Raw genomic sequence first — 25,984 nt, 5'->3', positions numbered from 1 at the left:
AAACAGCAGCCTCTTTGTCATTCTTGTCCCTGAAAATATATTGTTATCTCCTGTCTTCTATCAAAAGGGTTTTTAAGAAATGTCAATTGAAAGAGTTGGTAGGAATGAATCTTCATCCTTATAATTTGGGAGAGAATATTACATTTTAGATTTCCTAAATCAATATTATCTTTGTTCATATTTTTTTAATGTTTATTTATTTGAGAGACAGAGTGCATACACAGAGAGAGAGGGAGAGAGAGAATCCCAAGCAGGCTCTGTGCTTCAGCACACAGCCCAAGGCAGGGCTCAATCCCACAAACCTGGGAGATCATCACCCGAGCCAAAATCAAGAGTTGGATGCTTTACCGGCTGAGCCACCCAGGCAGTTCATATTAAATACAATTAAATCACTGAAATTATCTCCAAATATTAGGGTGTAGGTTTCCTGTTATTTCAGAAAACAAAAAAAGCAAAAAACGGTAGACAAGTTAACAGGTGATCTGAGCAGAGACATGCATTTGGGTATATAATTAATTCTACAACCACTATTGGATCTAAATATACCTTCTTAGTTCAAAAATGCATAAAGCAAGGTTAAAAAAAATAATTTTCTGCAATCTGTGTTAAATCTTCCCATGTTTCAAAATGTAGAACCTAAAACTTTTCTTCGGATCCAGGCCACGTGTCTTTTTGAGAGATACGTGGGACTCATTTTATTGGGACTCATTTTACTCTGACGGAGGTTTACAGTCTGTGATCACTAGAGGCTTAAAGGCATTTAAACTTATTATTTTCTAATTGCCTGAGAATCTAATTAAGTCTTGATCATATGATTAAAGGTTATTATCACCTCAATACTAAAATCAGGATTTTGAATGTTATAGTTCTATTCATATGTCTTAGTTAACTGAAAAATAATTTCATCCAGTTGTCTTCTAAATTATTGCAGCCATTCTTTTGACTTTCCCTATAGCAATAGAACTTAGGATATCACAGGGAGAAAGGCCATTTTCTCTGCTTTGATTAACTTTATTTTTAGGAGTGCAAAACAATAAGTAACTGAGTCTACTTTAACATACATAAAAGTACCACGAGTTTTCAAATAAGCTTTATAAGGGATCCATACCTACTTCTCCCTAACTTGAAAACAAGCAGAAAACAAACAAGAAAACCAAAAAAATCTGGATTTAAAAGCCCTCTGGCAACTGGGAATCAGCAAAAATTGAACAGGTTATCTATGGCTAAATTCATATTATGATTATTACGGTCAACAACTCACATTAAATTGTTTCTATTTAACCAGAAACCCATGGGGGCGGGGAAGGAAAAAAAAAAAAAAAAGAGGTTAGAGTGAGAGAGAGCCAAAGCATAAGAGACTGGTAAAAACTGAGAACAAACTGAGGGTTGATGGGGGGTGGGAGGGGGGGGAGGGTGGGGGATGGGTATTGAGGAGGGCACCTTTTGGGATGAGCATTGGGTGTTGTATGGAAACCAATTTGACAATAAATTTCATTTATTGGAAAAAATAAAAAAATAAAAAATAAAAAATAAATAAAATAAATAAAAAAAAATAAATTGTTTCTATTTACCATTATATAGCTCATATTCTTAGCTGTAGGGAAACAGCCAAACCACCTTTGCCAACTTTAGAGACTTGTGACTTAGGTTCAGTTTCACTGTATGGTATAGCCAGAGCTCCTATGATCAACAGCAATAACAAGAATGTTCTCTTGTAATAAATATTAGCAAAGCGTGTGTATATTTCTGCTCTTCAGATGACTGTGTCAATTTAATCTAATTTTAGTTCAAAGAGTCATTCATCTCTGGTTCTGCATCAGAGAAAAAATTACTTTATTTGATTAACTGTGAGGACTGGGAAGAAGTCTTCCATATATCTTAATATTCAATTCTAATGCATTCATTAGGAAGAAACAATTCCATAACCTCAAGTAAATCGTCTCAAATTGGAATGGTCAAAACAAAAATGCTAATAACCAAATAGAATTTAGTGTGTTACATAAGCATGTGCAATCATCTAAATTAAAACTAATCACTTTGTATCAGAAGCAGTAATAAAAGCCAAGTTCTGCCTCATTGTTCTCCAGCGAAGCATGAATAATTCATGACTCAGGTAAGCTTCCCACCTCTTCTGTGTCTTCCACAAGATTTTACCAGTTTTATTATTCAGACTGTGTCTCTTTAGAGCACTTTAGCCATGTCAGAATTGAAATGATACTAGGCATCTGACCTTCTGATGTTACTTTGTAGATCTGTTTTTAGGCCTTGATCCAAAGCCGAGTTTGACCAGGTCTTCCTGGACAAAGCAAAATCCCAGAATTTAGCCTTGCTTCAGGGCTTCCCACTCTCCCTGAACCTGCCCTGATTCCTCTCTATAGTCTCCAACACTCTCCCTGAATTAAAAATCTTTTCTGGTATCCGGTCCCACCGTGTCTTTCCAGGAAGCTGCTTATAGTGGAAAATTTAAATTATCCAGGTTTATAGCCAAAAACTCTTAATAGCACTTTGTACTTCACAATAAATGCACCCACCAATAGTGTCACCACTTTTGCACATCACATTTATGCATTCAGCAAACATTTACTGAGTTCCTACTGTGGGTGATATGCTAAAGTCAGAAAAAGACTCAAGCTCTGCCTCCATGGGGGAATAAATACGGTGGACCAAATGTTAAAACAGCGGTGCTAAGAGGTACTAACTCACATGAACAGGAGACGTAGAGAAGGATTCCCAGAGAAAGACACTTCCACCTATTCTTAAAGGATGAGCAGGAGTACCTAGGTGGTTGCAGAGGAGGGAGAATAAGGGAAAGAACTCCAGCAGAAAGGGATGAACACCTACAAAGGTGGAAAGTTGAGGACAAGAAACAGATTCCAGGGGGTTCCAACGTCAGTTCCAAAGTCAGGTCCCAAAGTCAGTCTGGATGAGCAAAGCTGGCTCAGGGCAGAGCAGCAAAAACTGGGAGGCAGTGAGCTGACTGGAGAATGCAGGCCACTTCAAAGGCACCAGCCTACAGTGGCCATGTGGGATTGCAGGCCCAGAGAGGCCAGAGGCAGCCAGGAATCTGGATGTTTATGTAATATCTTAAACTTTTTCACTGTCAGCAACTTTTTTTTTAATACCACTCAGTGGGTGAAATCAAACATATTATGTATTTTGTGGTAGGCTGAATAATGGCCCCTAAGATATTCAGATGCTAATCCCTGGAACCTTAAATATGTTACCTTATGTGGCAAGAGGGACTCTGCAGATGTGATTAAATTAAGGACCTTGAGATGTGGAGATCATCCTGGATTCTTTGAGCGGACCCTAAATGTAGTATCAAGTGTCCTTAGAACAGGGGGAAATGGAGAGATTTGGATTACAGATGAGAAGTAGGAGAGGAGATGATGGAAGCGTGAAGCAGGAGTGATGTGAGGAAGGGGTCAGGAGCCAAAGAATGCAGGCAGTCTCAGAAGCTAGAAAAGGCAAGAAAATGGATTCTCTCCCAAAGCCTCCAGAAGGAACCAACCTTGTAACACCTTAAATTTAGCCCAGTGAAACTGATCTCAAATGTGTGGACTCTAGAACTAGAAAATAATTAATCTGTGTTATTTTAAGCCACCAAGTTCATAGCAGTTTGCTACAACAGCCACAGGAAAATAATAGATCTTCCAACCTGATTCAGCTCTTTGAGTTGTCAGTGGCATGTGTGTTTGTGTGCCCAGCTTGACATTAGACTATAGAGGTGGCCTGGTCCAAGCTCTTGGTATTCTACCTGCTACCCCATTTGGAAACATTTGTTTATGTGTCATTCTACCCTATTAGATACTGTGAATTCACCAGAGACAGGGACTGCCTCTCACTCTCTCTGTGTTTCCATTGCCTAGCAGAGCACTTGGCACATATTCTTTGCTTCTCAATAAATAAAAGGCAAGGTAGAAAGGGAGGCTGGAGCCAAATCACCAAGGTCTTATTTTTACCATGCCAAGAAATTTGAATTTTATATTGAAGGAGATGGGGAACAAATAAAATATTTTAAGCATAGGAAGGACATGATGGTTTTGCTTCTTAGAAACTGACAATACCTTAAGGACAATTTAGAAAAGCACAACTGAAAACAGGAGATTGGTTAGAAAGCTGTTGCAGTAACACAGGAATCCTGTAAAGCAAGACTAAGTTAGTAGCAGTAGGGATATAAAGAAAATTGATCATATATTGGGGTTTAAATTGATGGGACTTAAAGATTGGTTCAGGGCCGCCTGGCTGACTTAGTCAATAGAGCATGTGACCCCTGATCTCAGGGTCATGAGTTCAAGTCCCACACTGGCCACAGAGCTTACTTAAAAAATTTTTTTGTTAATAAAAAATAAAGACTGGTTCAATATTGTAAGACAGAAAAGGAGAAGTCTTAATTGACTCTCAGGTTTGTGGTGGCAAAAGTAAGGTGGAAAAGGAGAAGTATAGGAAAGAAAATGAAATCAGCTTTGACAGGTTGAGATTATAGTGCCCATGGGACATCAAAATGGAACTATTCAGTTGATTATATTTTCTTGAGTTTACAAGGGCAGTTTGAGGTAGAGATAGAGATTCTATCTATCAACAATAGTTGAAGCTATGAGTTGTGATGACATGACTTACAGGATGTGCATACATCAAGAGAAAAAGAGAGGAGGATAGAAGAGAAAAGAGAAGGGGTGAAGCTCAAGACTAGTGGCATTTAAGAGAAAAAATACAGAAGAGTATCTCTTAAAGTAAATAAAGGGCAAATAATCAGAGAAAGGAAGAAAAGTCCAAAGAAAGACAAGTTACTGAAACCAAAGGTATGAAAAGACCAAAATACAGCGATGTGGTTATCAGGGTCAAACACAGAGAATAACTGAGATTTTAAGACTGAAATTTGTTTAAGAAATTTAGCAACTACAAGAAAATAAATTTCCTTAGCAAAAGAAATTTCAGTGGTATGGCAAGATGAGGGCATCAGGCAGAATCAGACTGCAGTGGACCAACTAGTAAATGAAAAGGCAGGAGTATGAATACAGTGAGCAGAGATGGCGAGATCAGCTCTAGATACACATTGCAATTAAATTGGTAGGTTTCTTGGGGAAAACTGAAGAGGTTTCTGCCTTATTAATTCTATTTTGTCTGTAAAGTGGGAGTCAAGATCCTTTCTTGAGAGCAATGATGAGTTAGAAGATATGAAGGGAGGGGCGCCTGGGTGGCTCAGTCGGTTAAGCGTCCAACTTCAGCTCAGGTCACGATCTCGCGGTCTGTGAGTTCGAGCCCCGCGTCGGGCTCTGGGCTGATGGCTCAGAGCCTGGAGCCTGCTTCCGATTCTGTGTCTCCCTCTCTCTCTGCCCCTCCCCCATTCATGCTCTGTCTCTCTCTGTCTCAAAAATAAATGTTAAAAAAAAAAAAGAAGATATGAAGGGAATAATGAAGGCTTGAAATAGTCACCAAAATGATGGTGAAAGAGCTGAATAAATTCCAGGCAGCAAGGAAGATTAGCATACACTGGAGACCATCAATCCATGAAGGTTCCATACCAAACCAGTTGTGTGGTTCTTCTCCATGGATGGTACAGTGAAAACAAGGACCAAAGAGTTAAGAGTATCTGTAGATCATGGATCTCTGCCAGAAGGAAGAAGTGGACCCAGGACCAAGCTGATGGCCTGAGAAACAATGAAGGGATTAAGAGACAGGATATTAGGGGATAAGGCAGTAAGAGAACCAAAATGATAGGATGTCCTAGTCATATAAGAACATTTAGGGGTCTAATGTTTAAGTGGGGTCCAATCTAGTTCAAGGATCAGCCATGGAGCAGGTGACTAAGTGGGAGGTGGCAAAAGTTCTTAGAGCCACAGAGGGTAGGAATCCTAAGGCAAACATATTGCTAATAGAATAGATAGATACTGATGTCACACAGAATGACTTCAGGTAAGGAATAATTCAACCATTTGATGAAGTAATATAAAGCCCCACTCTGCCTCAGGTGCTGCATTAAGTGATGGGTCAGACCCTACATGAACTAAAAGAGTGTACAATATTGTTGAGAGTAAAAGTGGTAAATAAATATATCCCATTTAATATGTGATAAATAGTAATTGATATGGAATACCCACCTAACTGTAGTGGGCAAAGGAGAAGGTGTAGTCAACAACTTGGCAAGTTCACAGAAGACTTCACCAAGAATGTAATACTTGCCAGAGTTACTAGAAAAAGTTACATTAGGAAGTAAATAGCTGACAATGATAAAGAGGAGTAAAGGGCAGCCAGTCCTAATGACATGCAAGTGAAGAGCTGCAGGCACAAAAAGTTTGCAACACAGAAATGACATCTCCCCTCCATAGCTCTGGCTGCCCTAAGTGCCACCTAAACTATTCAGCACACCACTGCCACACCTACTGGCCTCAAATACTACTTTCAAGACTTCAGTTTCCTTCTTACATCTTTCCATTTCTTACCAGTTCCTTCACCAGTTCCTTTTTAAAGTGAACAGTCTCAATTCTTATATCACAGAGGAACAAATGTGAAAAACATTTGTTTTACTTGCCCAACATCCCCATCCCAACAGTATTTCCCACCACTTACCTATCAAGTACTTCTGCAATGTGTCACCTGCTTCCCGTCTTTCTCATTCATGAACGCTCATGCTCATCCCATGTTCTCCACGTGTGTTCCCTGTCTGTAATATTTCTCCCAGTTTTCCCATCTAAATTAGTTCATTTCTCCTGGCCTCGGTGAAGTTCCATGACTCCCATGATGCCTTTCCTTGACCATCTCTGAATTAGTTTACTATGTATTATAGCCTTTAGAACTGTGCTGTCTCCTCATATTCTCTAACAGTTCACATGTGCTAGACCTATCTTTTCTTTTTTTTTTTTAATTTTTTTTTTCAACGTTTTTTATTTATTTTTGGGACAGAGAGAGACAGAGCATGAACGGGGGAGGGGCAGAGAGAGAGGGAGACACAGAATCGGAAACAGGCTCCAGGCTCCGAGCCATCAGCCCAGAGCCTGACGCGGGGCTCGAACTCACGGGACCGCGAGATCGTGACCTGGCTGAAGTCGGACGCTTAACTGACTGCGCCACCCAGGCGCCCCTAGACCTATCTTTTCAAATAAGGTTCCTGAGGACAGAGACCTTGCTTTATACCCCTAGTGGTTTGTAGAGTGTTGAACACACATCAGTACCAAACTAATATGGTAGTAAGTACCTGAGTCAGATCTCATTTTTTAATTCAAGATTTGTTCCTCATACTGAATTCTTTTTATTTGTGAAATGAAGAACCTGTACCCTAATCACTCAGATCCCTTTTACCTGCTGCAGTCTGAGTCTAACAAATGCTAATTATTTTATTTGATCAGAAGCTGTGATAGTACACATCAAGAATATCACATGGGTGCCTGGGTAGCTCAGACAGTTAAACGTCTGACTTTGGCTCAGGTCATGATCTCATGGTTCATGAGTTCGAGCCCCATGTTGGGCTCTGTGCTGACAGCTCAGAGCCTGGAGCCTGCTTCAGATTCTGTGTCTCCCTCTCTCTCTGCCCCTTCCCTGCTCATGCTCCATCTCTCTGTCTCTCAAAAATGAATGTTAAAAAAAATTTAAAAAAAAGAATATCACATTGCTTTGATTCTAAGATTCTATCACATAGCATGCACCATATTTAAAAGGAAAGTAAATATATTTCAATGTACACTTTAATTCTAAGAGTCAAGTTTAATAAATAATTATTAAATTCATTCAGCAAATATTTATTGAGTACCCATTACATGCCAGGCATAATTCTAGGCTCTATAGGACTTTGTAGTATATAAAGTAGACAAGGTCTTTGCTCTCTTGGAGCTTATATTCTAGTATAAACAGACACTAAATAAACATATAATATCAGGTATGCTATGTCACTTACATGTCACTCAGTGCTATGGAGAAAAATAAAGCCTAGAAAAAGGATACAGAGACATGGGGTTTGTTATAGATGAGGTAGTCATCTTAATTTTAACATCACACAGTAAAGATATGGGTATTCTTATAGACATGGACACAGGTATGTATAGCTATAAACAGATACAGCTATGGATACATAGATAAGTACAGATGTCAATGTTCTAGACACAGCACTATGTGCCATGTAATGAGCTTAAGTGTATCATGCTCACAAGCTTATTTAATCTTTCCAACCATCCTTTGAAATGCACTCTCCCATTTTACAAATGAAAAAAAAAAAAAAACAACAAACCTCATATTCAGAGAGTAACATGTCCAAAGTCACTCAGAAAGTGTCAGTACTGGAAACCATACTGAATTTGCAACATACTGATTTTCTTGCACAAAAATATTTTAAATTAGAATGGGAAGAAAAACCATCATGTATTCTGATTGCCAGGAAAAGAAATGTATTTTCATTTTAGGGACACCTGGGTGGCTCAGTTGGTTTAGTGTCTCACTCTTGATTTCGGCTCATGTCATGATCTCACAGTTAATGAGTTCAGGCCCCCATTGGGGTCTGCGCTAGGAGGGCGGAGCCTGCTTGAGATCCTCTTTCTCCCTTCTCTCTGCCCCTCCCCAGTTCATGCTCTCTTTCACTCTCTCTCAGAATAAATAAACTTTAAATAATGTATTTTTGTTTTAAATATGTCTTTGGCTTTGTTGGTTAATCATCTGACTTCGGCTCAGGTCATGATCTCACAGTTCGTGTGTTTGAGCCCCACATTAGGGGCTCCACCATCAGTGCAGAGCCCACTTCAGATCTTCTGTCTCCTCTTTCTCTGCTCCTCCCCTGCTTGCATACTGTCTCTCTCAAAAGTAAATAAAATTTTATTAAATACATAAATATGCCTTAAAAGGTCAGAGGTCTTTTGTGTATTTAAGAATTGTGATGGATTATATCACCATAAAAGCCAATAGCAGCTGAATATGAAGAAAACTCCAAGTTACATGGTTATACAAAAAACAAAGTTGTAAAAATGTAATATATAATGCTGCCATTTATACATAAAAGTGGACCATTTTCCTTATTTGTGTATATATGCACAATATATCTCCCGAGATTAAAAAAAAAATGTTGGTAACAGTGGTTGCCCTAGACATGAGTAAGGAGACTTCCTTTTTACTGGTATATAACTCTTAAAATTTTTTCATGTGCATGTGTTGCTTATTTACAAATAAAGCTTTAAATTTTTAAATGGGATAATTGATGTCAATAGGACACCCAAAATTGCAGATAGAATAATCTTGTACAAAGAGATCCTTTTCTTAACAAAACATAAAAATGTTCCACAAGAGAGCTTTCATTAATGTGTAGCCACACTGAAAATTGATGTTATGATAAGCTTGGCCTACTGTATGATTGTTGAACCACATTCCTTTATAAGCAAAGAATAAATGAACAATTGGAAAATAGCCAGAAAGTATAAAGTGACAACATAAACAATCTAAGCACTGTAAAGTTTTTTTTCCATCAGACATCTAAAGAGTGATAAGAGCTCAAAAGGTACTTGTAAGTATTCGAGAATAAAAATTTAGATTATTTTTCAAACCTTTCCTCCTATATAACATTTTCCCTTTCAACTTCCAAATATCCACAAAGATTACAAAGGAACAAGTCTTTCACAAGAAAGTCGTGGGAAATAAAAATGAGAATATCAGGGTTCTCTTTGTATAAAATTACAAGAAAGCCAAATGCCAGCATTATCTGGTTACTTAATGTATTTTAAATGTAAAATAAGTTTACACTAATCCTTTTCCCTTTTGAGTCATGAAATATAAGTTTTTAGCTATAACAGGTATAGCAAAACGTTTTACCTAATTCAAATTCATGCCTCTGCATTGAAAAAGGAGGCGGAGTCCAGGGTACCTCAGTATAATCTACTGGGAATTTAGACCTGTAATTAGCTACCTTTGGTATCATCACTTGCTGTTCAATATCACTGCAACTGAGAAAGCATTTATCTGGCAATAAAAAGCTTTTTATATGTTATATGTGTCAGCTTTGTGTAGTTAGTCAGATCTGTAATTAACTCTCCTTTATAAGCTTTGTAGAAGAATGTAGGAGTACAGGTAGTGAAATCATGGCAGGTTGATGCCCTGTGTCATTTTGTGGACTAGTTATGGTGCCAAAAAAAGAAAGGGGCCGAGTCAACACCAATTGGAACACAGCATCACAGAGATCTTTAATTTCTAGGATTATTTAGAAATAGATAATGATGGTATGACATACATTGACCCTGAATCTCTAGAATTGTGGGCACTTTGCTTCAAAATTTTATTCGCAGTGGTGAGGTTGCCACTCAAGTTTTCTTCCTTCCTGACAGGGCAGGTGGATCACTGAGATGGCTGCCTACACTGAAAAAACAGTGTACATGTTTAAAGCAGAAATTTCATCAGCATAAAACTAACTGGGCAGAAATGAGGCTCTTTTGACCTTACCATCATTAGCATCTTGTAACCAAACAACTCAGATACCTTTGAATCCTTTGCCGGGTTCCATGAATTATTAAGTGGAGAGTCTGATGGCTTGCCCAATTAATGATATACATTTTATTTCCAGGAAGGATTCATTCATCTCTAATAAGTGTTTACCATGTTGTGAGATTAAAAAAGATAATAAAACATTTGGAATTTGGGTCAAGAAAACCTACAGGATTTATGTGACTCATTAATAAATAGAGTAAAATAACCATCTTGAATGTAAAAAAATAAATACAGCAAATTTTCCATTAGAGTCGTTTCAAAATGGAGAAGAAACATAATGGAAAAGATTCCCTTTGACAAAATATAAACGTTGAGATGGGAATAACAATTACAAAAATTACCTATATAACTAGATATATAAAGGGTCCATGACAAGAGAGTGTATCAGTCATATATGTGAACCATATACTGGAGACAAGAAATCCTCTCATCTGAAAAAAATGCCAGAAACCATCCAATGTCTACAAGTGGACCTGGTGTCTCACCTTCTGTGCATGCAACCAGATTTTTCGAACCCGTTTCCTTTAAAGCCTTGCACACATATACATGAGTGATTAAGTAATCATTTTTTCCCATCCATTCTGATGTAGCAAGACAACATTCAGACTCCTTTACACAAAGAAGGCTTGTGCCAGGAGAAGTAAAGATATATACAAAGAAGGGTAAACAATTTTGCTCAAATCACTAGCCTTCCTGTGTTGCTCCATCATCCCTGACTGAATAGACATACCAGACATAAGACAAGATAATGGGAAGAACATAAAAGAGATAATAATATTCTTTCCTTCTGAAGAATCTTCCTACTGAAGAAGGAACATACATTTGTTCAGAGCAGATAAGAGCATACTCAAAGACAGTATTTGATCAGCTTCCCAATGGGAAAAACTATGCAGTTACAGGCAATTAAAAGGATGAGAAGGTAGGAAAATTTGCCTTAACTCAAAGCAACAGTTTAAATATTACGTATAGGTAAAAGCAAGCAAGGGATATCCAGGAAACAATGAAGCCATGTCACAAATAGGTAGAGAAGGGAAAGGGGTCAATTTAGAAGAATAAGACATACAAAATAGAGACTCTAGATATGTTCCTTTTGACATTAAATACTCTCTTGACATTAAATACTTGGAAGGTTTGAGCAAGGTAATAACCAAGTGAAAATAACTTATGTACAAGTATAGAGCTTAGCTATATAAAAAGTCCCTAAAATTTTTGTTTGTTTTTTTTTAATTTATTTATTCTTTTTAAGTAGGCTCCAGGCTCAATGTGGGGCTCCAATTCAAGATTCTGAGATCAAGAGTCGCATGGTCCTCCAAATGAGCTAGCTGTCCCTGAAATTTTTAATTTGTTATAAAAGCATATTACTTAACCAAAAGTTGCATCCTCATCTGGACATGGTTGAGAACATTTGAAGTAAGTAACAGGAGCCTTTAAATATCCAGGGGGTACAAATCACAAACCAATATACTAAGGTTACCCCATTCACCATTGGAAAACTGACTTTCACACAGAGCTTGTTCACTCTTATTTTAGAAATGATCTAACTCCTCTCTCCATTGCAGATTAGAAGCAAGAAATTAAAAGGGGTAGCTTCTAGATTCGGGCGTTCTCACAGTTGTAATAACTGATGGTTGGCAGTGAGACAATGAAGGAAGCAGAAAAAGCATTAAAAATAGTTATTAATTGAGAGATGTGGGTATTTACTTGAAACTGAGGTCAATTACCTCAGTAAAACAAAAATCTTCATTAAATCATTTGAATGCTTTATTTCATTCTCTAATAATTTTGTTCCTATAACAGCATGAAGCAGTTCAAGCCAACCAATAATGATCTAAAAATGTACCAAAAAGCCAACCTTTCTCTGACTTTCTGACCAATTTTAAATGTTATATCCTTTTATTTAGTTTCCATTATAACATGTGACTGCACTCACACTAGACATTTACAATATTTGCTCAAAGAGAGCTGAAAGAAGGCTACTGTCCAACTGCAATAGCTTCCTTGTAATGCTGTAATCACGTTTTTGCAAGGAAATAACAAATTTTTAAATAACAATGTTTAAAGGCATACATGGTCTAAGAAAATGTCTCTTTTTTACCAGGCAGAGTTCTTGCCAACACAGTTCTCTTCTCATTGATTTCATATCATACAAACTGGTGTAAGTGAACATATAAAAATGGAAATTGCTTCAAGGCTGAATGCAACCCTGATAAAGCAGTCATACTTTGTTGCATTTCTATATTAACCATTAACCCACAAGAAACTGAAAACATGCTAAAGTGTAGCCCAGGGTCTCTCTTTGTACCTTGGGCTGCCAGACTCCTGTCCAAACGTGTCAGGAAACACAGATGAGGATGGAATCATCGTGTACAAATCCAGAGTTCCTTTCTGGCACCACATGTTGTAATGCCTAAAAACAAGGGGGGAATAATAATCATAGCAATGTATTTTGACTACTTATTATGCCCAGGTACTGTTCTAAGCTTGTTCCTTAAATTAACCCATTTAATTTTTTTTAAAAAGCACTATTAGACAGGATTATTAGATCTAAGTACAAGGCAAATGTGGCTGAGAGATTAAGTAACTTGACCATGATCACAAAGCTGGAAAGCAGAGCCGAAATTCCAAAGCATGTCTATCACATGGAAACTCTTAGGTACCTCAACTGAAATTTCCTCTTCTACTGATTAATTACTGTACCTTTCAACCAAATACTAAGATTTGTTTTATGATTATAGCATTGATAAGATGATACAGCACCAATATTTCCCTAATTATTGCTATCTGTCACTCCAGTTTTACAAATAGGATAAAGGACAGCAAAGCAGAATTCTAAAACACAACACCAGCAACCTAGAGTACACTTTTTGCTCTACAGGAAAATGTCAACAACTCACTTTGTGGCCCCCTCCTCAATATTAACAGAAGTCTTCACTGTAACTGTTTGCATCCTTGTTAAGGCAAATATAGGCATATCATGCTCTTGAGATTTGGTGTATGGTTTCACCATTGCATTATTCAGGATTCTTTCAATTGCAAAAGGCAAAAACCAATTCAACTAACCTAAGCTACCATAATATTAAGGGTTCACTACTGGCTTCACATGAAGCTAGATCTAGGTACTCAAGCGGTGTAGTTTGTATATCCTCCATCCACCCCCCAGCTTGGCCTACCCCATGCTGCCTTCATTTTCAGGCTGGCCTCAAGTAGTGGCAAAATGGCCGTAAGAAGGTATAGGCTTAGCAACCCCAAAAAACAGAAGAGAGTTTCTCTTTACCACTGGTTCCAGCAGAAAGTCTCAAACTGATATTTACAACGGTGACTGGCCTGCCTGTATCACATAAACTGCCTCTGAACTAGTCTCTAGGCCACGGCATATACTGCTCTCAACTTCCATGCACCAACCACTGGCTCTAGAGGCAGGTTCAACTCCAGCTGAACCAAAGGCCTCAACTGAATCAATGAAAGAGGGTAGTTCCCTATAGGAGAATATTTTTACCCCGATATAGGGAAACAGATGCTGAGTACAGATAAGCCACAAATGTCCATTATTTCTTTCCTGGCATGCCAGAATAAGTTGCCATCTTGTCATCACTTTAAGCAGATTTTGAGTTCAAAATGACTTCCTTATAATGGACTAACCTGTACTGAATCAAACAAGAGCAAGCTGAAGAACATTAACAAGGTTTCACTGAATCATATCAATGCAGATGTGTAGACATAGCAGTAGCAGCAGAAAACTTAGGCAACTATAGCAGTCATAGGTGGTGGGGCTAATTTGGGCAAAGGCAACCTTTAGCAGAGAGGGCAAAGAGGCACTGCTAGTAAAGTACTTTGCCACATCACAGTCAACAGGTCAAACTCACATGATAATGTTTACTGTGAAAGTAACTGCAAATAATATATGCATCAGACTTTGTAGTTTTGCAAATAGGCAGAGAACAATGTTGTCAGCAGTAATATCTTTAATGCCGAGAATGCTATTTGGAATAAAATAAGAAAGAACTTCAATATTCTCCTGCACACAAAAGTTACCCTAATTTAATCCAATTTGTCATGCTACACAGGTTTCCATTCATTGCTGTCACCCAATTTAAATAGTTCTCTTCTTATAAATATATTGTGTTAAGAAGTTTCATTTGGAAGAAGGAGAAGAAGGAGAAGAGGAAGAAGCAGAAGAACTTGTTTCATTTGTAAGTCAGTGTTTTTAAAATTTGAGTCCATTTTCCCATTGAAAATGTATAAGAAATGGAGACTGGGTTCCAAGGCTAGACCATTAGTATCAATCAAGTAATCTGTATGTGCTTAATATAGAGCCTAACACACTGCAAACACTTCACAGATTATAGATGTTATTATTTGTTATAATATGGTAAGCATGAACAAAACAATCAAAATGGTTTTTTTAAATACTAAGAGTTAAGCTAATGAGTATTTACAAAAATGACAGGAACACTCAGTTACTATGAAAAAACAAGCCATTTGTTTTAATTCCCAATTCCATTTCATATAAGAAGGTATTTAGGGGTGCCTGGGTGGCTCAGTCAGTTAAGCATTCAACTCTTGATTTCAGCTCAGATCATGATCTCAAGGTTCATGGGATCAAGCCCCTCTCTGAGCTAAATGTGCAAAGCCTGCTTGGGATTCTCAATCTCTCTGTCTCTCTCTCAAAATAAATAAATAAACATTTTTTTTAAAAAGATGGTATTTAATATATTTCAGCTTAATGAATGTTTATCATTGCAAAAAAAAAGAAGTAGGGAATTATCTTAATATGTTTCAGAACAGAATACTATTTAAATTATGATATAATTAAATTTTGGGATTCTATGTAGCTGCAAAACTGAATTAAATATTTTGAGTACAACTAGATCCATACAGCTGGGAATATTTAATGAATTGCTTTTTATTTACCAAGAACTTTTCATAATTTCTCCTTCCACATGCTTACATCCGATGAAATTCCATTTATAAATTGAGGACACGGTATATTGCTATTACCAAAAAAAGAACTGTAATAGGGACACAGCCATAATTGAATTTACATCTTAATTATTTACACTCTTCTCTTTGCAGCCTGAATATTCTATGCCTCAGAGCTGTTTTGCAGACAAAATATCATCCAGGATTAGTAATGCAGATACTCTTTTGACATAAGTGACAAGTTCTTTTGGGTAACTCACATAATGTCTCAGTAAAATTTACTTCATTTAAGAATTAATTCCACAGATCTATTATGGAATAATCTGATGCTAATTTTGACATTTTTTAAATTACTTAAATGCTAAAGATACCTAACTGCTATCATTTATCTGACCATTTTTGTTTTAGGACGATTTGGGAGAGAATTTTTTCAATCAGAAGTCCTTAAGAAAAAAAAATAAATGTAGATAATCATGGGTGCCTAAAAAAATTTAATGAATTAGTGTCAATAAGACTGCCTCACTAGGGTTTAGACTTCTACTTTCCAAGTATCTGGCTTACTGCTACCTATAAAAGAGATAAAATAGAGATACCAGATTGATTGAACTTTGCTTCATTTTTTTTCATTCACTCAGTAACTAGTTCTGGAGCACCTATTATGTGTCAGGCATATTTCTAGGTTCTAAAAGGAGACAGGAGTAAATAAGACAAAGTTCCAATCCTCCAAGGAACTTAATTCTGCTTGAGAAAGAAAAAAAAACAAATTACTAGGTAGTATTATTCCTCCAATGAAGAAAAATAAAGAGGATAAGGACAAGGTTGGGGAGAGAAGGATAGTGATCAGGGAAGTCCTTTCTGAAGAACTGACACTTGAAACTCAAATAAGAAAGTAAGCCATGCAAAAATTAGAGTGCAAAGGCCCTGAGATGCACAAATCTCACTGTGTTGCAGAACAGCAAGACCATGGTAGCTAGAACAAAGTGAAAAGGTCAGAGGGAAAATGATAAAAGATGAAGTCACAGAAGTGGGAAGAGCCAGACCCTACAGAGCATGCAGGTCACGGTAAGGAGTTTGCGTTTACTTTAATTGCAATGGGAAGCCATAGGATGGTTGGGAATAAGACAGTGACAGGACAGGAAGTCCGGAAAAGAGGCTTTAAGGAGGCAAGGAGACCATTTCAATCTGGGCAAGGTATGACACTACTGCACTATTAAAATATTGACTCTATACTGCCTAATATCCAAGATGAAACTAAAATTGTTTCTGTGCAAGTGCCATGTTGGGAACAGAAAAATCAGCCATTTAGCTGAAACGGAAAAGATGCAGCTAGAATAAAATACCTGTTTCTATAATGACTGTAGAGAAACTGCTCACCTGAAGGCTTACCTGAAGTACCAATTTACAGAGGTTCTTTGTGGATGGATGCTAAATTAGAGAAGAGTGTAAAAGGTCACAATATTCTGAAGTACATATAACACGTTATCTCCCACCCCCTCCTCCTGTGACAACCTGGCTTCTGGGTGTTGTTATGAATAGAAAAGCATGATGGGCACTACAGGCAATAAACAGCTTCTTCCAAAGTAAAATGCTGCCATCTTGAGGTTTCCAGAGAACAAAAATAATGTGAAAAACCAAACAAAAAATCCCTGTGTCTATTTGTTGTTTCTATATGCAAGGTATTCGATTTGGGGGAAAAAAATCATGAAGGCCATTAATTTAAAAGAATCAAGAAGTCATCTAACCAGTCTCATGCTCTTGCTTTGCTTGATTCAACCTGTGCTCTATAGTGGGCCTTAAATTCATTGTAGGTAGAGGGTATGTTTGGATTTTTTTCTCCTCTGTAGCAGCTAACACTAGCCCTAGTACCTTTTCAAATGATAAATCTTCTGCATCCCTTTCATGATCTGGACCTATTCAGGTTTTTCATTTATTCAATTTTGGTAATTTATATTCTTCTACAAAAACATCAATTTCCCAGATTTTTAAATTGTCATAGAGTTGTACATAATATTTTTCCATAAAAGTTTGAGTCTCTCGTCTACCCATGGTTATGTATTATTTTTAATCATTACTGTTACATCCTTTTTACTTTCTCATTTATTGTAGAATTTTGAGCAGAAAAAAATGACAAACTTGGGACCATTTAGGAAATAGCTATCTCACCTCTAATTAGTAATAACTGGAATCTGAACCAAAGAAAACCAGATTTTTTTTTTTTTAATTTTTTTTTTCAACGTTTATTGATTCTTGGGACAGAGAGAGACAGAGCATGAACGGGGGAGGGACAGAGAGAGAGGGAGACACAGAATCGGAAACAGGCTCCAGGCTCCGAGCCATCAGCCCAGAGCCTGACGCGGGGCTCGAACTCACGGACCATGAGATCGTGACCTGGCTGAAGTCGGACGCTTAACCGACTGCGCCACCCAGGCGCCCCAAGAAAACCAGATTTAAAGGATCCTGCAAAACAAATCAGCAGGAAATGGTGACTACTGATATCTGTTTATAAGAGAAAGGAAAAGGTTAACATGATGTTGCAGTTTCTAGCCTAGGATGATAACCAAAGGGAGAGAATAATGATTTCCCCTGAGGACATCTGATGTCCTCAGGTGATGGAAGGATAGCCTTGTGAAAAAGTCCAATCAGTTTGGAGCTGTAAATACAAATCAAAGCTAGGGATTATAGCTGAAGCTGTGACAATGCATAGATCAGATGGAAAAAATTATACAGGGAGAGAAAAAAGTGAGTGTATTAAAATGTCAATAATTAAGAGTTTTTTCTAAAGACTTACACTTTTGGGCAGCTGAATAAAATCAGAGAGCATATTAGAGAAGCCCAAAAGGTCAAGAATTTTAAGGAAGAGGTTTAAAAAAAGCACAGCACAAAAAATGCAACAGACTAAAATGATGAAGATTTGACTACACAGAAAGAAAAACTTTAATGTGGAACAAAGTACCATCAATAACCAAATTAAAATTTTGTTTTTATATAAAAAAAAAAACTATTTCTAACATGCCTGACCAGTCATAGGACTAATTTCCCTAATACATGAGCACTTAAAAATCAATACGAAAGCCATAAAAGAATAAACTGATAAACTGAACTTTAACAAAAACTAAAACATTTGCTCTGTGAAAGGCTCTATTAAGAAGATGAGGGGGCACCACCAGAGACTTAAGTGTCCAACTCTTAATATCCCTTCAGGTATTGATCTCAAGTTCACAGGATCAAGCCCCACTTGGGGCTCTGTGGTGTCAGCGAGGAGACTACTTGGGATTCTCTCTCGCCCTCTCTCTTTGCCCCTCTACTGCTTTCCTTCTCTCTCTGTCCACATGCAAGTGCAGACGCGCACACTCCCTCTCAAAATACATAAATAAACTTTTTTTTTTTTTTTAAAGGTGAGAGGCACCTAGGTGGCTCAGTCAGCTAAGCATCTGACTCTTGATTTCAGCTCAGGTCATGATCTCACAATTGTGAGATTGAGCCCCACATTGGGCTTTGTGCTGACAGTGCAGAGCCTGCTTGAGATTCTCTCTCCTGCTCTCTCTGCCCCTCCCCCACTTGCTCACGTGCTCCCCCGCAAGATAAATAAATGAACAAACAAAACAAAAAAAGAAGATGAAAAAACAAGCTGCAGACAAGAGAAAAATAGTTGCAAACAACCTACCTGACAGGGAATTGCATCTGGAATTTATAAAGAATTCTCAGATCTCAATAGCAAAAACAAATAAACAACTCAATAAGAAAGAACAACTCTAAAAGACATGGGTAAACAGATATTTTACCCAAGATGAGTTATGAATGGTAACTAAGAAAGATGAAAAGATGTTCAGCATTATTAACTGTTAGGGAAATGCAAATTAAAACGACAATGAGGTATCATTATACACCTATCAGAATGTCTAAAATAAAAATTACTGATAACACCAAATACTGGCAAGTATGCAGAGAAACTACATTAGTCATACTTTACTGGTGAGATGTAAAATGGTACAGCCACTCTGAAAAATAACTTGGCAGTTTCTTATAAAACTAAATATGCATCTGCTATACTACTACCCAGTAGTCACACTCGTAGAAAATTATCCCAGAGAAATGAAAACTTACATTCACACAAACACCTGTGCATGAATGTTCATATCAACTTCATTCACAACTGTCAACAATGGAAACAACCCAAATGTCCTTCAGTGGATGGATGGTTACACAAACCTTGGTATATCCATATAATGGAATGCTAGTCAGCAGTAAAAAGGATAAACTATTGATGCAAACAACTTGGATGGATCTCAGGGTCATTATGCTTAGTAAAAATGCCAATCTCAAATGGTTACATACTGTACGTTTGTGCTTGTATGCATTCTTAAAATGACGAAACTATAGAGATGGAGAACAGATCAGTGGTTGCTAGGGGACAAGGATGAGTGTGGGAACAACTACAAATTGGAAAGTCCTTTTCAGAGATAAGAGTTCTATCTTGATTATGGTTGTGGTTACACAAATCTACATATGAGATAAAACCGCATAATACTTTACATGCACAGAGGAATAAAAATGGAATAAAGTCTGTAATCAAGTTAACAATTTTGTGCCATTATCAGTTTCCTGGTTTTCATATTGCACTACAGCTATATAAAATGTGATCAATGGGATAAATTGGGTGAAGGGTTCACAGGGCTTTGTGTGCTGTTTTAGCAATTTTGTAGGAGTCTATAATTGTTTTAAAACAAAGATTTTTTTAAGTTATGAGGAAATATGTTATTGCCTAGAATGAAGGACTTCGAAATATGGAAAAATTGCTTTTAACCTTAGTTAGATGGTATATGCAATTGTTTTTGCAATGTTTCATTATTTAATATGTGAAAATAAATTAAAAGAGGAAAAATATCACTATGAAAGTGACACATCAATAGGAAAATAAGCGAAGAACTAGAACAGACCTTTCAGCAAAAGACATACAAAATGGTCAAAAAAACATGTGAAAAATGATCAAGCCCATTCCTTATCAAAGAAATACTAGTTAAAATCAGACATCATTTTTGCCTTTCACATTAGCAAAAATTTTAAAGGCATCTGTGTGACTATAGGGAAATAGGGATCTACGTCCTTGGAACATTTTTGGAAGGCAATCTGGAAATATTTACTAAATTTTTAAGAGTTTTTTTTTTAACCTAATAAACTTTTTAAAAGTTTATTTATTTACTTAGAGAGAGAGAGCATGCACAAGTGGTGGAGGGACAGAGAGGGAGACAGAATCCCAAGCAGGCTCCCCACTGTCAGCACAGAGCCCAACACAGGACTAGAGATCCTACCAGCCATGAGGTCATGACTTGAGCTCAAACTGAGAGTCTGTATGCTTACCCAACTGAGTCATCCAGACAGCCCTGTGGTCATTTTTTTGTAATGCTACTATTCTTCTCAAGAATTTATCTAACAGGGGTGCCTGGGTGGCTCAGTTGGTTAAGCATCCAACTCTTGATGTCGGCTCAGGTCATGATCTCAGAATTGTGAGATCCAGTGCTGCCTCTGGCTTGGTACTGGGTATGGAGGCAACTTAAAAATCTCCCTCTTCCTCTGCCCCTCTCCCACTCATGTACACCATACAGGCATGCTCTCTCTCTCAAAAAAAAAAAAAAAAAAAGAATTTACCTAATAGAAACAGAGACTGTTCAAAGATCTATGTACACGGATGATCATTGTAATGTTTATCACAGAAGATTTTTACAAACATTTACAAACATAAATATCCAACAATAAGGGATTGTTTGAAAGTTAAGATATGGCCATACAATGAAATATAATAGGGCATTCAATTAATGCTATTTACCAATAACCTATTATTTGTTCTAGTTGCTTTATAGTTATTAACTCAGATAACTATCACAGCATCCCTATAAGGTAGATACTATCATATCTCCATTTTTCAGGTGGAAAAAAATGAACTATAAACAGTTGAAATAACTCACCCAAGATACTCAGCTGGATGTAAGTAGTCCCGGCGTTACACAGTAATGTAGGACCATACAATGACCATGCATACTGAATACGGTGAGGTGAGCTTGATAATCAATAAGAAAATAATTGATATAAAGTTTTTTAATCAAAATATTAAAAATACTCATGCTGTCTATTATAAATGCACAGAAAATAATACAAATAATACTTAATACACTCCAATTTATTTTTTAATTTTTTAATGTTTATTTATATTTGAGAGAGAGAGAGAGACAGCATGAGAGGGGGCGGGGTGGAGAGAAGGAGACAGAATCCACAGCAGGCTCCAGGCTCTAAACTGTCAGCACAGAGCCCAACTCCGGGCTCAAACTCATGAACTGTGAGATCATGACCTGAGTGGAAGTCAGACGCTTAACCGACTGAGCCACCCAGGCATCCGTGTAACGTCATTTTTTAAGTTTGGATAACTTTCCAATATTTTATCCTTAATGCTTTCAATATTGTGAAATATTTCTCATGGTTTCTGTGCTGTGAAGTTTTTGTAAGTGTCACTTCTTCTGGGATATCTTCCTCCCTTCCTTCACAAGCACTTTCTTCATTTATGTCAATGCACCCTCACTGAGTTCCTTGGCTACATATCTAGGGTCTCTCACATAGCAGCAATGTTAACATTCCCCCGGTCAGTCATTCCTTCTAGAAATTCTACTCGAATTTCACTTTCAGCACTATTACTTTTTGTTTCTTTGCTGCTCTTTCATCTTTTTTAGCCAATTCTTTCTTTTTCGTACCCATTTTTCCAAAATGTCACATAGGTTTATCAATGGAAAACATGGAAGCAACATAACTATGTGTTTTATTGGGGTACCTGGGTGGCTCAGTTTGTTAAGCATCCCACTTCAGTTCAGGTCATGATCTCATGGTTCATGAGTTCACGCCGCGTGTCGGGCTCTGTGCTGACAGCTCAGAGCCTGGAGCCTGCTTCTCTCTCTATTCCTGTGTCTCTATTCCTCCCCTGCTCATACTCTCTCTTTCTCTCTCTCAAAAATAAATAAATATTAAAAAACAATATGTGCTTTGTTATCTGTGTGTGAATTGGTAACAGATGTACAATGACCAATCATCAACAGATTTTGAAAGAAGTGATGTGATTGGTGACTGATCATAATATATATCTATTTTTACATACAGATGTGTGGTTTGAAGAGCTAGCAGCAACATTTTGTTCTTTATGCAATTATTCGCATGGTAAATGAAATATGAATTGTGTTGTTGAGTCTGGTATTTTTTTAACAAAACCATAGCAACTGAAATTCACGCAAAGAAAGAATTGACTGCAATAGCTTAGCCAGAATTTGAAGACTAGCAGTATGACACCAGAACATTTTCTCTTAACCACTAGGCAATAATACCTCTTAGAAAAGAAATGGTAGGTATATTAAAACTTTGAAATATGTCATTACAGTAGAAAAGAATTGCTAACATATAATATGATCTGATATTTGAAAAAATAAGTTGCAAAAAATAGTCATTTGTGTGTGTATTAACATATTTAAAAAATCTGTAGAAATATTTACCAAACTGTTGATAGCAGTAATTATCTCAAGGTTGGGGTGCAGAGTCTTAGAACTTTATCTTTTATATTATATATTCTCTCTACACAGAGCCAGCATGAAATATGAAGACAATGAAAGGGAGAAGGACAAAAGAGGAGGAAGTGATGGAGGAGGAGGCTGCTGTCAATATTGGGGACTGCGCAATGCAAGTAAGACAAGGCTTGTGACACTGAGAAATTGCCCTCATTAATCCTCTCGTCTCTCCTCTTTCAGTCCCTCTCCTGTCTAATATGCTCAGGTATCTCTCATCTTCGTTAAAAATTAAAAAATTCCTTCACCCTGTGGATTCCTCGAGTTCCCATTCTTGTTTTTGTTTGTTTCTATTCTTTTCATGGCCCACGTCTCAGATGCACACACTTTTTCTTCCCTATTTCCTCTTGCCCAGCGCTTCCCATCATGTCATAACCCCGTTCCCAAAACAATATCAATGTTGAAATTGTTCTCTCAAAGGTCAGCAAGGGGAGCAAAACAACCTCCTTCCCACTGCCACCCCAACCAAACCTGGTGCAGACATGGCCCGAGCAACCTTCGGGAACACGGAGCTAAGTACGCTGCGCTCTGCGAGCTGTTCTGGTGAGACCAACCCTCCAAGCAGAGGCCGCCAGTCACTGGGGAACAAGCAAGTCCCCGTCTCTACACCGGAAACAGGAACTCTGAAGGGGACAGAGAGGAGCGGTTGCGCAAACTGAGGAGTCGGGTCTACGCAGAGGACTTAGGCGTTGCTGCAGGACCCGGATGCTGTAAACGGCTGGTGTGCGTGCAGGAGGGAGATGGCCCACTGCAGGCTAAAAAGGGGGATACCCCCCCTTCTGTCCTCCACCACAGTCAATGCAGGATGGGATGTGATTTTATAAAGAAGTAAGCAATGTTTCCTTAGAAAATGACGCCTTTATTACCAAACTCAGTGGACTGTTCTTACCCTCTTTTACAACATACAGTATTAACACGAGGTAATCACAATACCTGTGTAATGCCCCAGAATTTACACAGGTGAGAACCTGCCTCACCTTCCCCTCTGATGGAAGGAATAAAGGAAAAACCTGGTATCCGAAAACCCCTTTGCTCTGGCTTCACGTGCTTTTCTGCCTCATCCAAAGCAGCCCAGAGTGGCAGCCTCATGGGGCTGTGGCCAGCAGAAAGGGAGAGAGAAAGTCCTAGTAGCTGCAGCCACGGATTCGCCCCTCTTCCACACCAGTCGTCTGTCCTTTGATCAGGGGTGGGCGTGAGGCCCTCCTGGCTGTGCAGGACGGAAAAGGATGGATCCAGAGAAGGGGCTTAGATCTCAGCAAAGGCCATTTACCACAGAGCCAAGGATTCAGGCCGTGATCTTGGGGAGGCCAGGTACCCCAAACCTAACCCAAAGTCCTGTGGTGCCTGGTCCCAAAGCAATAAATCCCATGCTGCTCTGCGGACCCCCTTCCTTCTCAGTGGACATAGAGCACATTCCAGAACCAGGAGTGGTGTCACAGACAAATATATTTGGACCTTGTGGGGATGGGGGGACAACTCTGGAAGAGAATTAAGTGTCACTAGGACCCTGGGATGTTAGTGAGAGAAGAAAGAGCTTCATGGGAATGGGATTTTCCCCTATCTCTTTACATACCTGGCTCTTTTCTCTCAGGCCTCAGCTCATAAGTCACCTCCTCACTGAAGCCCTCCAAGCGCACCCAGACAAGGCCCACTCTCCTCTAACTCCTCAAAAGTCCTGGTTGTTACCTTCTTTAGGTTCTGACAATAATAAGAATAAAATTTCTTTCACTTTGTTATTGCCCTCTCTCCCAAGTGATAAGTTCCACAAGAAGGGATCATGTCTGCCTTTTTCTCTGTCTTAGTTTGGTTTACCCTCAAAATTGAAAAATATTTAGTGATGGGGAGGTAAGCCCAGGCAACACTGGAAGGGAGGGAACAGGGAAGAGAGACAGGGAAGGGAGGAAAACCAATAAAGAAAGCCTCAATGAGCAGGTCAACACTGGGAAGCAAAATGGGCCTCAGTCCTCCAACTGTAAGGAGACTGGAGCATTTACCAAACATCTGCTGGGACCCACTGGTGAAGGAGCCTGTCAGAGGTGTTATCACATCTCTGAACACATGCACAGGCCTGGCAAACACACTTAGCAAAGAAACTTAAGCAGCTATCAGCCTCTGTAGGAACTTGTGTGCCAGCAGCCTCCAGAGAACACTGGGCAGACACGGGCCAGGCAAGAACAGCGTAGACTAGGCCTGTTCCCAGATAGCCTCAGTTCCCAGATCAGGCTCTGGCACCTGGTGTGTGCTCCATAAATTACAGCTGAATAAACAGAAGATTGATACATGAATGAATAAAAATGAGGATGAATGGGATTCTGGTAATGATAATGTCAGGACTGTTTATTATTTTTTTTCTTTCTTGGTGTTGGCCTTAATTTTGACCCAATTCCTAGATCTTTACATTCTCCTTCTGCCAGGTTGAGAAAGATTTATCAGATTTCTCCTGCCATGTGCATTTTCCTTCTCTTCCTCCTCGCCTTCCTGGTCAGTGATTCATACACCTTCCTCAGAGGTGTTTTCTTATGCTCATTCCACTGTCAGAAAAAAAGCACTTTATGATTGACTTCATTCCTGCTCACTTTTCAATGAGAAAAATATTACTAGGTTTCTTGGAAATAAATATAACATTACTTTATTGATCCAGTCTTCCTGGTATGTAAGCTATTGCCTATAAATTAGTTGGCCTACTTTTAGAAGTTGCATTAATTCTTTTGGGCCAATTGGGTACACTTTAGTGCACAAACAGCAAGAAAAGTTAAATTTACAACATTGCACACTGCAACTATTAATCTAGATCAACACATACTAGGGACCACTTTTTCCTTTCCCTCTTTTTATATCGTTTTCGTCTGCACTATGAATAGGACATCTTGTCCTGGGCAAAAAAATATTATATCTTCAGGTTTTCAAATAGTTGATTAAAATCTTTTAATTTGATTTAAATCTTTATATTTAAATCAAGATAAAATAAATCTTGATATTTAAATCAAGATAAAATCTTGATAGTAAAAATCTTT

At 38.1% G+C, this 25,984-nt stretch overlaps 1 long non-coding RNA gene across 1 annotated transcript; it reads right to left on the bottom strand.

The window, feature by feature from the left end:
- Positions 1 to 10,703: 10,703 nt before the first annotated feature.
- Positions 10,704 to 23,880, bottom strand: LOC125934957 (uncharacterized). Its single transcript, XR_007461585.1, has 3 exons — positions 23,442 to 23,880; positions 21,339 to 21,430; positions 10,704 to 12,862 (listed from the first exon to the last, which is right to left on the bottom strand). It is a non-coding gene; the product is annotated as an uncharacterized LOC125934957 (long non-coding RNA).
- Positions 23,881 to 25,984: the final 2,104 nt, after the last annotated feature.

The sequence above is a fragment of the Panthera uncia genome (assembly GCF_023721935.1).
Source record: "Panthera uncia isolate 11264 chromosome A1 unlocalized genomic scaffold, Puncia_PCG_1.0 HiC_scaffold_17, whole genome shotgun sequence".
In the NCBI taxonomy this organism is placed as follows: Eukaryota; Metazoa; Chordata; class Mammalia; order Carnivora; family Felidae; genus Panthera; species Panthera uncia.
This window is presented reverse-complemented; position numbering and strand designations above follow the sequence as displayed.